The following is a 9,713-nucleotide window of genomic DNA, read 5'->3' as shown; positions in this document are numbered from 1 at the left end:
AACAAATATAGATCTCTTCCAGTCAGTTGGCCAAGTGGTTGTTCTCCAGATTTCTTGGCACAACTTGGTGAGCACATCTACAGCAGCATCTGTTAGCTGAAATATGTCAATTGGTATACCATGTATTCCTGGGGCCTTATTTTTTGCTATTTCCTTCAAAGCAGCTTGAACTTCTGCCTTCATCACCATAGGCTCTGGATTTTTCCCTCCATGGGGCAAGTGGGGGGTCGGGACAGGAGGGGGGTCGGAGTTGCAGGAAGCTTGGGTAGGAGGGGTGCTGAGGTGGAGAGGGGTGTGGGTGGAAGTGGGAGCAGGGGTGGGATGGCACTTGGAAGCAGAGTGTGGGGATAGGGAATGGGATGTGGGTGGGATGCTGTGGGTGCAGGGTGGGAGGCATGCAAGGTTTCTCACATGGCACGATCTGGGGGCTTCTCTGGCCGCTCCCTGGGCACTGCAAGGCCTCCCACTCCTTTTGACCCAAGCAGCCTCCACTTCTCACCCTCCCTCCCTCCCCCTACTCCTGCCCACCAGCCCTTCCTCATGTCCTCTTTGACCCACCCCCACCCCTACTCTGCGCTCTGTCTCCCTTTTGCCCTCCATCCCCCAGGCCTTGTCTACCCTCCATCGTTCAGTCCCCAGCCTCTGCCTCACCCACTCCTCAGAAACACATTCATTACCTTCGCCCCCCCCCCAACCTCCTATCCCTTCCTCATGCACCTGCCCTTCCACTTCCCCTTACTCCTTAGCTACTCAGGGCGCATCCCAGAGCCCCCCAGTGCAGGCAGAAAAGCAGTGCCTTCCCCAGGCCTTGCAGGAATAAGGCTCCCACTGTAGGCCTCCAGCAGCACCTGCAGGGCGTAGGCCAGGAGCTGAAGAAGGAAGGAGTTTACACTGTCCAGGGGACGCTGTGTGTCTGCATGAGACCTGTAAGCCAGCCAAGCACCACTCTCCCATTTGGAAAGATTGTCTTTGTTAAGTAGCTGGGCAGGTTGAATTTTTAAATTGATCTTTTCTGAAATATATATAAAGAGCAGATGGACAAGGAAGCAGCAAGGTGAAGACTGGAAGGTCGCCAAGGAAGGACAGAACCCAGTTCTGGCCAAGAAAGACAGTTTATTGAGGAGAAACTACCAGTCTGGCTCCCAAGCAGAGCTCAGCTTTCACTTAAAGCTATAGTGGAGTTTTATATTGTCTGACAAGAAAATTGAGAGTCAGGACGTTCGCAGTTGCTTGGTACACCATAAGGGAGCAAGTAGGGAGGTCGTGGATAGGTAATCCTGGGAGAGGGAGGTGAAAAGTTTCTTCAACTCTAACAGCTGGTGCTTTGATCATTACTGTAGCTGTTTTGGGGAAAGGGAGTGTACTGGGGAGAAAAGGAGGGGAGCAGGGAGCAAGCTCTGCTGTCCTGACACAAACCAAATCAAGATGGCCAAGGGGCCAAGGCCAAGCAGAGCCAATGCAGAAGGCCTTCCCCTGTGTCTGTACTGTGCACTTGGCCCTGGCTGTGAAATTCCTGCTTGCTCACATTCCCACGTTTATTCTCTGATGGCAACACGAGGCAAGGAAGCCGGGTGCTGAGGTCACGCAGCACCTCAAGCTGGTCCCTGACTCTTTGAAGAGCTGCTCACGGACGCCTCACAGCAGAACGAGAGGAACCGCATCCGGGAAAGAAGCAAGGACTCGCTGAGAATTTGGGGGTATGAAACACATTTGAATGCAAACTGTGTCCAGATGGTCAAAATACCAGGAACACGTGATAGCAGAGGCCCCGTTTGCTAGGTAAAATCAGATGGCCATAGCACCACTGTTATAAAGCAGCTCTGACATGGGGGCGGGGGTGGGAGGAGAACAGGCTAAGAGTGGACAGATAAACCCTGCATTGGAACAGATGAAGGAAAGAACTGCTTACAAGGAGCATATGATTAGGCATTGTACATATGACAACAGGCCAGAATAAGGGGTACACTGCAAAGAGCACTGGGGGCATAGGGAAAGCCCATGTGCAACAATGAACGAATATATAAAAAAAGTGAACTGGGGAGGGGGAAAGTTACAACAATGAATGAATGAAAATCTAACTTTTCTGTAAACTTTCATTAAAATCACAACTATAATAATTTTTTTTTAAAAAATTATCTCACTGTTGCTAGAATTTTTCCTTCTCAAATAAAGCCCTCCTGCTAGTTCCAGCAAGGTAACCCACTAACAGGAAGCTGAACTGACAATCCCGGGATGTTCCAGGAAGACCACAGAAAATGTGAGGATGTAAGACTCCCCTGCGAGGTAAGAAAGGCGCCAGCTGAACACGCCCATCCAAGACCTGCTCGTGGGATCAGCTCAACCCACCAACAGTCTCTCTCTATAAACCCCCCATGAACAGCACATTCAGGACTCTTGGCATCAGCAGTCAGGAAATCAAAAGACAATTGCCCTTGGAAAAATCTGCTGTCAGAGACCTCTCCAGAGTACTGAGATGCAATGATGTCAGTCTAGAGACTAAAGTGAGCCTGATCCAGGCCATGGTCTTCACAATTACTTGCTGTGCACCAAAGAACTGGACAATGAGAATGACAGAAGAAGTGATGTCTTCAAGTTGTGGTGCTGGAGAAGAGTGTTGCACATACCATGGGCCACCAAGAAAACAAATAGGTGTTTCTTGGAGAGGGTGAAACCAAGTTTCTCCTTGGAGGCTAGGATTCTGAAGCTCTGTCTCACATGCTTTGGGCACATGGCCAGGAGAGACTGGTTCTTGGAGGACATCATGCTTGGAAGGGTGAAGGGACAGCGCAGGAGAGGAAGATCCCAGATGATTGACACAGTTATGGGGGTAGGTGTGTCAGAATCAGTGAGACTGGCTCAGGACAGCGCAGGGTTCAGAACTGCTGTACAGAGGGTCTCAGTGAGTCGCAGGTGACTTGACAGTACATAACAACAGCAAGAGCTGCTGACTTATAACTTGAGAGCCCAGCTCACCTGTATCCAGGTGAAAAGAAACTAGCTTATCATCTCACCCGTAAGCCTTGTGTGGTTGATTCGACCATGGTCCAACTTGGACATGGACCATGGTCCGACTTCTCTGAGCCCTTTTCTGTGGATCAGCACTGGCCACACTGAAGCACTGACTGAACAGGGACTGCTGGTCACCGTCAGGTTCTTAGTCACGTAGTGCCCAAATACCATTACTCCTAGAACTGGGTTAATGAGACTGTGTTAACCTGCCCTGCAGGGTGCCAACTTTGAGGATGCCCTCTCTGCGATGGTTCAAGAGTACCCAAGGCAGCAGCTCTGGGGGGGTGGGGGGTTCACAGTACAGCGGCTCTGCAGCTGAGACAAGCAATCCCTGGCTGTTTACAGACTGAGAAGGCCGCTGGAGGTCAGCTAGAGTCATCTCTGACACGCAGGCAAGGAGTTCAAGTCGAGAGTGTGAGGAGCCCACTGACTCCTCCCTGCACCCCACGCCGTGACGAGTGTCCAGGCCTGGTTCTCGGGGGCCATTTACACTGTGTTTGAGTTTCAGAATCCTCTTCCAAGCTCTCTCCTCTGCTTGTTGAAAAAGTCCTTGTGTTTACCTCAGCCAGCAGCTGCCTTCATTCTGAACGGAAGTCCAGCTGGCAGACTATCTAGTTCCACCTTCCCTGTGCCACCCTAGTTTGTATGGCCTTGACCACCACGGACGACACCCAGATCCCCCAGGACGTTAGTCTCTCTGGCCATTCAGGGGTTGATTTGACATGAATCAAATCATAGCTGAACTTGCTACCCACAGGTTCTCAGTGAGACCTGACCCAGTCCTTCCCCAACTCCTACCAGAAGGTCACTAAAGTCAGCCTGCACTGGTTGACCAGTGTGGGCAAAAGAACTGTCCCCTTTATAAGGAAAAAGATTTTCAAGTAGATATATATGAACAGGTACTTGTGAAATATACTCTTGTAAATAATAATTAATTTTTTAAATAATATATTTGGTGTTTTCTCTGATCCCCTGAGAGCACTTTTTTTGCTTTTGTTTGTAAATTCTATGGTTTCCTCTGCATTTCTTGAAGTATATTGTAAGGGAAACATTGATCACCTAATATACTTTTCTTTTTGAAAGGCCTATCATTATAGTCTGAACTTGAGGCAAGAAAACAATGCCTCTCTGCATTTTTTTTCCAGTGGAACAGACTCTGCAGTACATTACCATGTAGAGAATGGAAATATTTTCTTGCACCAGTACTGGCCAGAAAATAAAATAAATAAAATCATGTAAACGTAAAAAAAAAAAGTCCTTGTGTTTGAAGGACGTAGGTCTCTGCACTCTTGCTAGGGACTGGAGGTCACTCTCGTTCTTTGGGAAGGACTGTCCAACATGGACGCCTCTTTACTCATTGTGAGCAGGCCACCCTGTGGTTTCCTCCATTTCTGATGTGTATACAGGGTTCACCCAGTTGGTCTGACCCACTTGGAATGACTGCTCTTTTAAGTACTCCCTTTACTGGTCTCTAGGTCTGGGTTCTCGCAGTCTCAGGACGCTGATGTGGTCAGGTGCTATTTTGCTGTTCCTGCCTCAGAACCACCTCAGCAAGCAGGCACAGCAGCCACATGGGGTCTCCAGGGACGCCATCTGATGAAGTACACCTGCATGTCTGGCTTCTGCAGAAGAGCTGGTGAGTCCCACCTGCTGGTTAACAACAGCATGCTTTAACCCTCACACCACTATGGTTCCTTAGTGAACTGAAAGACGCCTCTATTCCTTTACATTGTTGTTGTTGTTAAGTGCTGTCAAGATGAGAACAACAGACCCGAACCTGCACTTTCCTTTGCTGTCTTCATCGTCTCTGACACACAGCCCATGGCTGCAGCCGCTGTGTCAATCCATCTCACTGGGAGTCTTCCTCTCTTTCTCTGACCATCTTTCCAAGTATGATGTTCCTTTGCAAGGAACAGCCTCTCCTAACAACATGTCCAAAGTATGAGAAATGAAGCTTTGCCTTGAGTTGCTATATTGAAAGGTCTCTGAACAAAATCTTGACTGACGCAGGAAGCATAAAAAGAAGAGAAAACAAACAGAGAGTCAATAGATCAATAAAGAATTGGTCAATAATGAACCATTTCAGGGAGTAGCATATAATCAAGAGTCAGTGGGAATGAAGAAGAACAAGCTGCGGGGGTTGGGGGACGTCTCAGGAACTGTTAGGTGATCCACTGACATGTTTCAGCAAACAGGTATAGCCCGAGACATGCTCATTACCATATGCCGAGAAATCCGGAAGACTGATCAATTGACTGGAAGAGATCCATATCTGTACCTATCCTGAAAAAGTGATCCAACAGAATGTGGAAATGATTGTATGATACCATTAATAACACATGCAAGTGAAATCTTGCTGAAGATGATGAAAATGGCTGGAACCAATGACAGGGGACTTAGAGAAAGAAGTTCAAACTGGATTAAGAAGAAGCCGTGGCATAAGGGATATCACTGTGGATGCCAGATGGATCTTGGTTTAAAGTAGAAAATACCAGAAAAATGCCTACTTGTGTTTTATTTACACAAAGGCATCTGATTCATAACAAATTATTGCTACTATTGAGAAGAATGGGAATCCCAGAACACTTAATTTGGCTCATGTGAAACCTAGACATAGACCAAGAAGCAGTTGTCCAAACAGAATCAAAGGACACTGCGTGGTTTAAAAATCAGTAACTGTGTTTGGCAGTTGTATTCATTCTTTCTCCATGCCTGTATTCTCAGCAGGTAATTTGAGAAAATGAACTGTATGAAGAGGAATGTGGCATCAGGATTAGAAGAAGACTCATCAACCACCTGTATTATGTAGACAACATTGCTTGCAGAAAGTGAAGGCGACTTGAAAGACTTGCTGCAGAAGATAAAAAACTGCAGCCTTCAATGTGGATTACAACTAACATCAAAGAGAATGAGATATTCACGAATGGACCAATAGGCAACATTACGATGGATGGAGAAGACTTGAAATGCTCAACAAATTAATCCTGCATGATTCCACAGTCAACACTCTTGGTACCAGCAGTCAACAAACTAAAAGATATATTACATTGGGGAAATTCTGCTGTCAAGGACCTCTCCAAAGTACTGTGGAGCCATGAGGTCAGTTTAAAGACTAAGGTGATTCAGGATATAGTCTTTTAAATCCACATGCTTTGCATCTGAGAACTGGGTAATGAATGGGGATGACAGAAGCAGAATCACTGCCTTTGAGTTGCAGTTTGGTGAAGAGGACAGAAAGTCCCATAAATTGATGAAAGAATGAACAGATCTGTCTTGGAGGAGGTGCATCCAGAGTTCTCCTCAGAGCAAGGATGGTGGAGCTTTGGCGCACAGACTTGGGGCATGTTGCTGGGAGGGGCTATTCCTCGGACATCATGCTTGGAAAGCTGGAGGGACAGCAACAGAGAGGAAGCTCCTCAATGAGCTGGACGGACACAGTGACCGCAGCGATGGGCTCAAGTATGTCAGACGTGATGAAGATGGCACAGGATGGCTTAGCCAGAGCTGGGACCACTCCTCCACCTCAAAGAGACCGTTTTTGTCATGGTTCTGGTTTTTGGAGAAAATAGTCAATCTTTCAACAAAGATGTTGAAACCTAAGGCCATATTGGGCCCCTGAGGCCAACCTTCCTGTACAGTGGGTAGATCCAGCAGCAGCCCGCTGTCAGGCCTAGTGGACAAACAAGGTGTTAGGTGACATGAAGTGGCTGCCCAAAGATCAGGTGCTGCCCAAAGGCTCACAGGGGATTCCGAGCCTCCCCATGTCAGAGGCACAGGTTGCACCATCCTCTGGTCAGCACGGTGTTGTCTTGAGAGCAGCCCAGTGGGAGGTGAGTGACATGTCTGGAAGAACTGTCTCCTTTCACCAGTCAGAAGCAGCTGCAGAAGAAGCACTCAAACCAGGAAGAAGAACTTCATAAAGAAGAACCGAAGGCTTTGAGATGTGGTTCTGGAGAAGAGCACCGAATATCCCACGGACAGCCAAAGAACAAACAGGCATTTCTTGGAAAAGGGACAGCCAGAGTGATCCTTGGAGGCAAAGATGACAAAGCTTTATCTCTCATCCTTTGGACATGTTGCTAGGAGAGGCTATTCCTTGGAAAAGGATATCATGTTTGGAAGGGTGGAAGGTTGGCCTCCACAGCTGAGATAGACTGACAAGTGACTGTGGCAAAAGGCTCAAGTGTGTCAGAGACAGTAAGGACGGCACAGTGTAGGACGGGGTTGGGCCTATGATTCAGAGGGTCGCTATGAGTCATACTTGACTCAACAGCTACTACCAATAATCTGAGGACTCACATCTTTCTCACCTATGAGGAGACTCCCTGGTTGCCTCTCTGACAGTGTACTGTGCTTTGTAAAGTGTCTTTCTTTGCTCCTCTGATGTTCTTATGTCTGTGGCATAAGCCCCTGGAACAGGGCTTGCAAGTCCTCTTTAAGGACTGGTAGATTAATTCAACGCAATAGAACCACGAAAGATTCATCACAACAGAAGAAACCAAACAGGTTAAAAATATACTCCCAATGTAAAAAAATGTCCTGGCTCAGACAGCTTCACTTGTGTCATTTACCAAATATTCACAGAAGAACTGGGGGCAAACCTCCTCTAACAATTCAGAATATGACAGAGAGTCTAGGAAGTAAGCATGCAACCCTGGCTGTCAGAGGCAGGCAAAGAAAAAGACCCCAGCATAAAAGCAAACTCTACACCAACGTCCCTCCAGAACATCGATGGAGAACTCTCAACAAGTCCCAGCCGAGGAAAGCTATAAAAAGTAAAATAATCTCGTTTACCATGTTCAAGTGTGATTCATACCAGCTTTGCAAGAGGACTCAATATAAGAAAAACAATTAGTGCAGTCCGTCACAGACATAAAACAAAAGGGTCACAGGATCATTTTAATTGATGTAGAAAAGGAATTGAAAAATTTCAACATCCTTTCCTTGAGAAATAGGAAAGGGAAATTCTTCAACCTCATTAAGACAATGGGAGATGACTAAGGACGGCATAAAAAGAACAGCTGCTGTTGAGCTGCGGCACTGAAGAGCACTGAATGCACATGGACTGCCAGGAGGACAAGCTGGTCTCGGAGACGGTGAGACCAGTTTTCTCCTTGGAGGCAGGGTTTGTGAAGCTCCACCTCACATCCTTTGGGCATGTGGCCAGGAAGGACAAGTCTTTGGGAGAAGGCCATCATGCTTGGATAGTGGAGGGTCAGCACAGGAGAGGAAAACCTGGATGAGAGGGACTGACACAGTGACTGTGGCAATGGGAGCAGGTGTGTCAGAGATGGAGAGGTTGGCTCAGAACAGGACCGGGCTCCAAGCTGTTGCTCACAGAGTTGCTATGAGCGGTAGCTGACGTGACGGCATAACAACAACATACAAAGCCAATGGCTAACATGAACATGAAGGAGCAGGCCTGAAAGCAGTCTCTTTTCTAACAGGAACGGACAATGCGCCTCTGTCACAACTCCTGATTAACACCGCATTTGAAGTTCTTAGCCGGAGCAAGTTATCCAAGTCATGCAGAGCAAGGCCGAGGAGCAAACACCACACAGGCAGCCTCCTCCTCCGGCATCTAAAATCCATGACGCAGCCTTGATAATCCAAGCAGGTCGGGCACACCCACAGATGCACTCCTTGTCCCCCTTCATTGCTGCCAGGTCAGAACTGACTCCTACTAGACTGTCCAGTCAGTTTCCAGAGGCTGTAAACACACAGAAGACCGTCCATCTTTCTACCTTGAAGCAGGTGGTGAATTCGAACCTCTTGCCTTGAGTTGGCAGCACAGCAGGTGCACACACCCATGAAAGAGAACTGAAGGAGAAGAAAAGCTGTATCATATAAATGAAGTGAACATTGTTCCTCCGGAAGCCTTGTGGGGCCCCTCCCATGGTAAGCGCCTTCCTCTGGTTACTCAGCAGTTCTAGGAGCGCCCCGCTGTCTTTGCAAACTCTGCGTCCACAAATGCTGGCTAGAACCCTTATTCACTGTTGGTGGGAGTGTAAAATGATGCAACCACTATGGAAGGCTGTATGGCGCTTTCTCAAAAAGTTGCAAATAGAAATATCATTTGATCCAGTAATTCCACTACTGGGAATATACCCTAAAGAAACCAGAACTGCCACCCAAGCAGATAGATGCACACCCATGTTTATTGCGGCTTTGTTTGCAATAGTAAAGAGCTGGAAACAACCTAAGTGTCCATCAACAGATGAATGGATAGAGAAGCTGTGGTATATTCATACAGTGGAATACTACACTGCATTGAAAAACAAGGAACTCATGAAATATTATACAAAATGGGTGACCCTGGAGGACATTATGCTGAGTGAAATATTTCAGTCACAAAAGGACCAGGGTTGGGGAGAAATTAAGAAAAGAGGGGATAAATAATGTATACTTCATTGAAACAGATGAGGGAGAGAACAGTTTAAAAGGAATATGTTGTTGTTGTTATGTGCCATCGAGTCACTTGAGACTCATAGCGACCCTATGTACAAAGAGCCCTAAATGCCATTCTAGCCTGTGCCAACCTCACCATCTCAAACACACTCATTCCCACCACTCCACTCACAGAATCGATCCATCTCTTCGAGGGTCATCCTCTTCTGCACCATCCCTCCACTCTCCCAAACATGATGTCCCTCTCCAAGGACCAGTCCCCCCTTGCAACATGCCCAAAGTATGCCAGACGGAGC

The sequence above is a fragment of the Elephantulus edwardii genome, unplaced genomic scaffold, assembly GCF_000299155.1.
Source record: "Elephantulus edwardii isolate Elephantulus edwardi_28Jun2011 unplaced genomic scaffold, EleEdw1.0 scaffold00003, whole genome shotgun sequence".
Taxonomy (NCBI): domain Eukaryota; kingdom Metazoa; phylum Chordata; class Mammalia; order Macroscelidea; family Macroscelididae; genus Elephantulus; species Elephantulus edwardii.
This window is presented reverse-complemented; position numbering follows the sequence as displayed.